This window comes from Pelodiscus sinensis, chromosome 2 (assembly GCF_049634645.1).
Source record: "Pelodiscus sinensis isolate JC-2024 chromosome 2, ASM4963464v1, whole genome shotgun sequence".
NCBI lineage: Eukaryota > Metazoa > Chordata > Testudines > Trionychidae > Pelodiscus > Pelodiscus sinensis.
Genome location: NC_134712.1, coordinates 97,188,489 through 97,194,901, shown reverse-complemented (window position 1 = coordinate 97,194,901; position 6,413 = coordinate 97,188,489). Strand labels below are relative to the sequence as shown.

Below are 6,413 nucleotides of genomic sequence, written 5' to 3'. Positions count from 1 at the left end.
AACTTTTGTCATTAAAGGGCTACACTATCAACTTGCCATCTATAAATGTCATAACTACTATTGCCCACAAATCATTTTTTAAACTCCTAGGTCAGAAAAGCACCAGAGAAAAATGTTTTTCTCTAATTTTTCCAGTTTGTTTATTTTCTACCTTTGACAGCACTTTGTTTATAATCAATTTACATTATATTGAAGATGGCTGGACAAAAGAGTATGTATCTATAACAGCAGCAAAACTGAATCTGAAGAAGCAACAGACAGCAGTGTACACAGAGAAAGAAAAGGGGGATGGATGTGCAGCCCTGAGTATAGCTCTATATGATGGGGTGCATCAACCCTGCACTGGGCCTGAAGGGGTTAACTTGGCTGTGAGGCCCCACCCCCACAGCTCTGCTGGGCATGCTCCAGCTGGAGGCTTGCTATAAAAGCCTCTGGAGCTGCTCAGTCAGGACTGACTGCTGCAAGGGAAGGAGGTGCGGTAGGAGCTCCAGGGAAGGAAGTGCAGATGGACCAAATAATGACAGCCAGGCTGAGAGGAACAGCAGTAGAAGCCTCTAGATGAGAGCAAGAAGACGGAGAGGACTTCCTGCAGGATACGGGTAGGAAGTAGCCCAGGGTGGGGAATTGTTCTCCAAGAGCTCGGCATGTTGCAGTTGGATTCCCTGCTGAACTAACCTTGGCTGCTCCGCTGCTGACTTGGCCCTGGGCTGGGACCCAGTGGAGAGGGAGAGCCCAGGTCCCCTGAGTCCCCTCCTCAGATATCCCTCTGCAGGGGAGTTTTGTCTATTGTAGATTGACTCAGTGGTTGCTAGGCTGTATTACCCTGAACACAGTGGGAAGTATTCAGACTCTGTGACCACTGGGCCATACTACCCTGCCCCCAGAGGAATTATATAGTGATGCCGTGGCCATTAGCCACAGAGTCAATATACAGTACAGCCTATTAGGCCATACCACCCTGAGCACAGAGGGGAGCATTCAGATTTGTGGCCACTAGGCCATACTGTCCTGATGCAGATTGCAGTGCATAGACTCTGTGGCAGTTAGGCCACCTTATCCCAAGTGAGAGTCCAAGAGGCTGCTACTGACCTGTCGCTGGCCTCTCCGGCAGGCAAACAAGGCACCCCTCGACACCCTGATTCTGCAAACACTTAAGCATACAGCCGCTTCCCGACTTATGAACCAGTTACAGACCAAGCAATTGGTCGTAACTCGGTTCATTCATAAGTTAGACCCCATAGAGTTACACACAACCACACTGTTCATAAGTGCAGATCACGTTTGTAACTCGGGGTCTGCCATTTATGACAGCTTTGGTCATAACTGCGAACTGTCGTAAGTCAACCATTCACAACTTGGGGACCGGCTGTACTTTATTTGCAAGTGTAATCCCACTGAAGATTGACTAGGACAGGAGCAGAGCTTTTGTTTGGGGAGGGTGCTCTTAGGCCTACAAAAAAGACTTCAAAAGGGAGCAGACTAAAAATCGTTTAACTTATTTAAATGGCTTTTTAAAATGTAGTTTTTCTATGAGACAAGTGAAAATTAGTATATTTTTAAAAAATCCGTTGATAATTTCAATTCAGGGCCTCTTTAGGAAAAACTCTTGCCCGCTTTTGAATATACAATAATCAAAAGTATTATTTTATAACATGTCTTGCTACTGACAAAGACAGAGAAGGCAACAAAACTTAAATGAAAAGGATTTTTGGTAGAGCTTTGTGAATCACAAAGGTGACTAGGGTTATCTTTTTTTCCCTTGGAAATTTGTTGTTGCTGTTAAAATTTATACAGAATATTTTTTTTTACTGGTGTTAAAATAAATCCTATTTTGACATGAATTGGCTGACTTGGATTTGCTGCATTTTTCCTATTGTTATAATGTTGGGCCAAATTTACTGCCGCATAAGCACATGACATCTGATGCTATCAATCTGACCTCATTGTTCTTAAAGGTCTTGTGTTGCTTCTGAGCATCTGACTTGTTGCCTTTGAGCTTGGGAGAAATCTCTACAGTAAGGACATCAGTGGACTTGGCTATGAATTCTGCATGTTTCATATGTGATCATCAAATGAAAGCAGAATACACAGCCCATGTGTGTGCTTGTTGTTTTTCTGTGTACTTGGGGGCAAAAGGGACAGGATAAAATCACAGGGCATCAGCAAAGAGGTTTTTTCACTTCGGACTTGATTTGGGAGAAGATACCATATGCAACACCAGGAATACTGAATTTTTGCTGAACAAGATCTAAACTTTAGAGTCTGTCGATTTAGATTTTCCATGTGTTTGTTTTAACAAGTGTGTGTGTGTGTGTGTGTGTGTGTGTGTGTGTGTGTGTGTGTTTGTGGAAGGGGGGGAGGTCCATCCACCCCCTTTCTAGAGTACAACTTTATACTTCACTGCCTAAGTACTCCTTCAGCATCAGTTGAATGTATATAAATAATATACAGGTATATGTTTGTTCATTTAATGCTTTGAAAAAATAGTAAATAAAAAAATTTTCTTGAGCGAACTTCTGTTCTTAGAACATGACCAACACTTTTGAACCTCTGTAGATTATATAGACCAGGGTTTTCAGCTTTTTTTCATTTGTGGGCCCCTAATGATGGTTTATTTAAACAGGTACCAGCTGGGATGGAGAAAGCTGGGTGATGGCTCTTTCCTATCTCTTCCCCACCTGTTAGACTGGGAACAGTGCATCTGTCTAGCAATGCATTCTTCCCTAGGAGGGAGCAGAGTATGCTTGTCTCTTGCACAGGCAGTTTGGCAGTAGAACTCAACACTGCCCCTTAATAGGCACAATTTTGCCCCTCCCCTCCAATTTAAAAGATTTATTCTGCCAGGCAGGGTGGTATATAACCTGCTGTGCAATGCGAGTCACTTAGCAACCTAAGGTGTTAACAAGGTGAGGTTCTGGTGCACATGTTTCTTACTTTGTGGCACCAGAGTGAAACAGTATATGTGGTTCCATGTTTTGCAGCACATCACAGCTCTCTTGACCTTCCTTGTGAGCAGGGAAATATAGCTCCAACTGAATTCCCACTCCCTAGAGCGAAATGATGCTTTTTGGCCCTTGTAAGTGCTTTATTGCTCTCTGAGTGTTCTGGATAGTAGACTTTTCAGGTCATTTGTTCTAATACAGCCAAAATCTTAGAAAATATGTCAATGAATTTCAATACTCAGACATGTAATTAATCTTCATACATCTCTGGTAATGCAAACATACCTGTGGGATGTTTTCCATTGAAAATATAAAGAAAGTACCAGTAATAAATCTCAGAGTGATAGCTTTATCGTGACTGACAAAGCTGCTGGAGGCCTCTTTTTATGAGTATAATTTGGGAGTATATAAAGGAGAGAGTGATTTCCACAGAACCTTTTCTTTTCTCTAGCATTTATCCCTAGTCTATATAATCCTCCATCCCTTATATTTTATATAGAAGAATAATACTTTTTTTTAAAGGCAACATAGGTCAATGTGAGCACAACGTAATTTAGTACCTTGTAGATGGGTGAGTTCCAAAACTGAATGGTGTGCACAATTTATCAATGACTTATTGTTGCAGCTCTTCCTTGTCAGGACTTGTTGTTCTGGATCCTTTGGAAACAGAAGCTTAACCTTTTGAACTGTATCAGCTCACATTGGAAGGTGAGGAAGAAATGTTTTGAAAGTGAGTCTGTGGGGGTTACTAGAGGTGACTGTGAACTGAATCATGGTAGCATATTTTGTATAGAAATTAGAATGAAAACCACTACATCTTGCTGAGAAATTGCAATCATTTTACTCCCCATAATGTCTAGGACTCAATATCTTCAACAAATATTAGGCAAATCTTTCTTTTCTCACTTCTGTGCATAGTCCCATTGTCAATGGGACTATTCATATGAGTCAAGCGAGAAGAAATTGACCCATTCTCTAATGAATCATCACAGTATTCCTGTGATATTAGATTGTATTATCAGGATGCGTCTACTCTGTAGAGCTTACCTTGAAATAAGCTATGCAAATTGAGCTACGTCAATTGTGTATCTTATTTCGAAATAGCTTATTTCAAAATAGGGAGTATCTACACAGCACTTATTTTGAAATAGAGCACTCTTCCTCTGACTTCCCTTACTCCTCATACAGTGAGGGTTACAGGAGTCGGGGAAGTCCTCCAGCTTGTCAGTATTTTGACACTATATTTCAAAATAACTGCCTGCTGTGTAGACGTGGACTAAGTTATTTTGGAATAGCACCAGTAATTTTGAAATAGTGTTGCAGTGTAGACGCACATTTATTTCCATTTTATAGATGGGGGGAATTGAGATGAAAATTTAAATAACTTTCTCAAGGCTTCTAGTAGCCCACACTGACTCCCCTAAAGCAGGCTGCCTCTGAATTATCTTTTCCACAGCTGTGTTGTGTTTGACGGTCCTTGATTCCCTGCTTTCTCGATGTCATGAGGTGCTATACCATTCATTAAGCATGTATGTTTCTATACAAGCACGATCTTAAAAGTTGGTAACATTTTCTGTGAAAGGCACATAGTTCGGAGCAGCCTTTAGCAGCCTCCAATGACAGGCTGTTCTAGAACTCCCAGCGAAGATTAAATCTACCTTTCCTTGGCAAAACCCCAAAAGGGAGGCAGTGGTTGAAATGCTGCCTTTTTGTCACCTGAGGATAAATTGAAGAGAGCTTCATTGGCACAAGAAATTCTATTTGCCCCTCCCTACATCACAAGGATGAATTGAAGCCAAATTTTACTTACCCGCACATCATCATATATTATTGAAGTAACTCTGGCCTAAACATAGTCAGGAAAGAGAAGATTTTTTTTTCTACCTGAAGAACTATTCAGGGGACTGCACAAAAGGAGAAATGTTTTGTTGAAAGGAAGAAAACTACACTGATAGCAAAGCATTATGCAGCTCAATAAAAGGTTGCCCTACCCAATCAAACAAATACAGTTTGCCACTGTGTGTAAAGAGGGTCTTTTCCAATTTAGCTATTTCCATTAATGCGCAATTCTACTAATCAATATGAGACATTGCTTAGCTTCTCAGATCATGAGACTCTTGTCTTTGGCAGCTGCTGGAGTTTGTGGGGATTAAATCCTGAGGTGTAAATATGGCCTGACCCCCCACCAAAAAGCTAATGGTGATAAAACGTTTGATTTAAGACCAACTTAATACTCTTCCTCATTGTGCTAAATGGGTGAAACCACAGGGTCCTTCCAAAACCTGTGTATAATTAGAAGGTCATATTAACATCAATTGAAGAAGATAGGAGTCTTGCAATGTAATTTAAGTTTCAGGACAATCACTACCATTTAAATAAAAATATTGTGTACAAAGATATAAAATCCTTTGTTCTGTCCAGGTCTGGGTGAAGGAGCATAAGCCTATGGAAATTGAGTCAGAAAATAAACGTACCTGAATGTTCCATTATGATTTTGTGAGCTATTATTTATGTGATAATAGCAAGTAGAGGCCCCAACTAGGTTCAGGGTCCCATCGTGAATTGTGCTGGACACTGTAAATACACATAGACATTGTTTACACTGTTCCATTGAACTACATGGACAGAGTGGAAAGCTGGTTGTGCCCACACTGTGGTGCATGGAAGTAAAAGCCTCTGGTAAAGGGAAGGAAGAAGGGAAAGACTCTGGCAAACTCCTGCTGCAGAAGCCTTACCCTGCTGCGAGTAAAAGCTGAGGCAGCGGAACACTATGCTAACAAGAGCAGTGGAGATACGGGAGGCATTTATTGGGCCCATGTAGAGGATATACTTTAAGGGTGGGTGTGACAGGGTGTTTGCCCTGCACTAGCCCTTTAAGGGCAAACCCCAGGCTGAAGCAGGGCCGGGGAGTTTAGCCCCAGCTGAGCCGGTATTAGTCCATCAGGGCCCAGCTGGGAGCTATAATAGAGGATGGGCTGCTGCTCCTGGGGAAAGCAGTGAGAACCTGGCTGCTGAGGGAGGAGGCTCCCTGGAGCTAGAGCAGGGCTAGGGGAGCTCTGGCCAGCAAATCCCCAGACTGCAGGGCTTGAAAGAAGGCCCGATGAAGAAACATCGACGGTTCAGAGACAGACTTGGGCACTGCCGGAGGGCAGTGTGGCGAAGAGGACGCCGCAGCCGGGAGTAAAGAGGGGAGATGCCACCCCAAAGAAGGCACCCTACCCGCCGAGGGAGCCAATTCCTGAGGACAGATGGCAGGGGGGTTACGGTGGTGAGTGCACCCCCTCACAGTGGGCAATAATTTTTGATGGGGGACCACTCCCAAGATTTTGGAAATTGGTCAAGGGCTGTTTTCTTCCATGATATTAATGGAGGGAGGTGCAGGGTCTGGGATGGAGGCTGGGTGCAGAAGGGAGTTTGGGGTAAGGGATTGGGGTGCATGAAGGAGAATGGAGTCTGGGAGGGAGTTTGGGT

At 42.9% G+C, this 6,413-nt stretch overlaps 1 long non-coding RNA gene across 1 annotated transcript; it reads left to right on the top strand.

Annotated features, from left to right (window-relative positions):
* The first annotated feature begins 465 nt into the window (after positions 1 to 465).
* Positions 466 to 5,446, top strand: LOC142826753 (uncharacterized). Its single transcript, XR_012900984.1, has 3 exons — positions 466 to 599; positions 3,568 to 3,650; positions 5,364 to 5,446. It is a non-coding gene; the product is annotated as an uncharacterized LOC142826753 (long non-coding RNA).
* Positions 5,447 to 6,413: the final 967 nt, after the last annotated feature.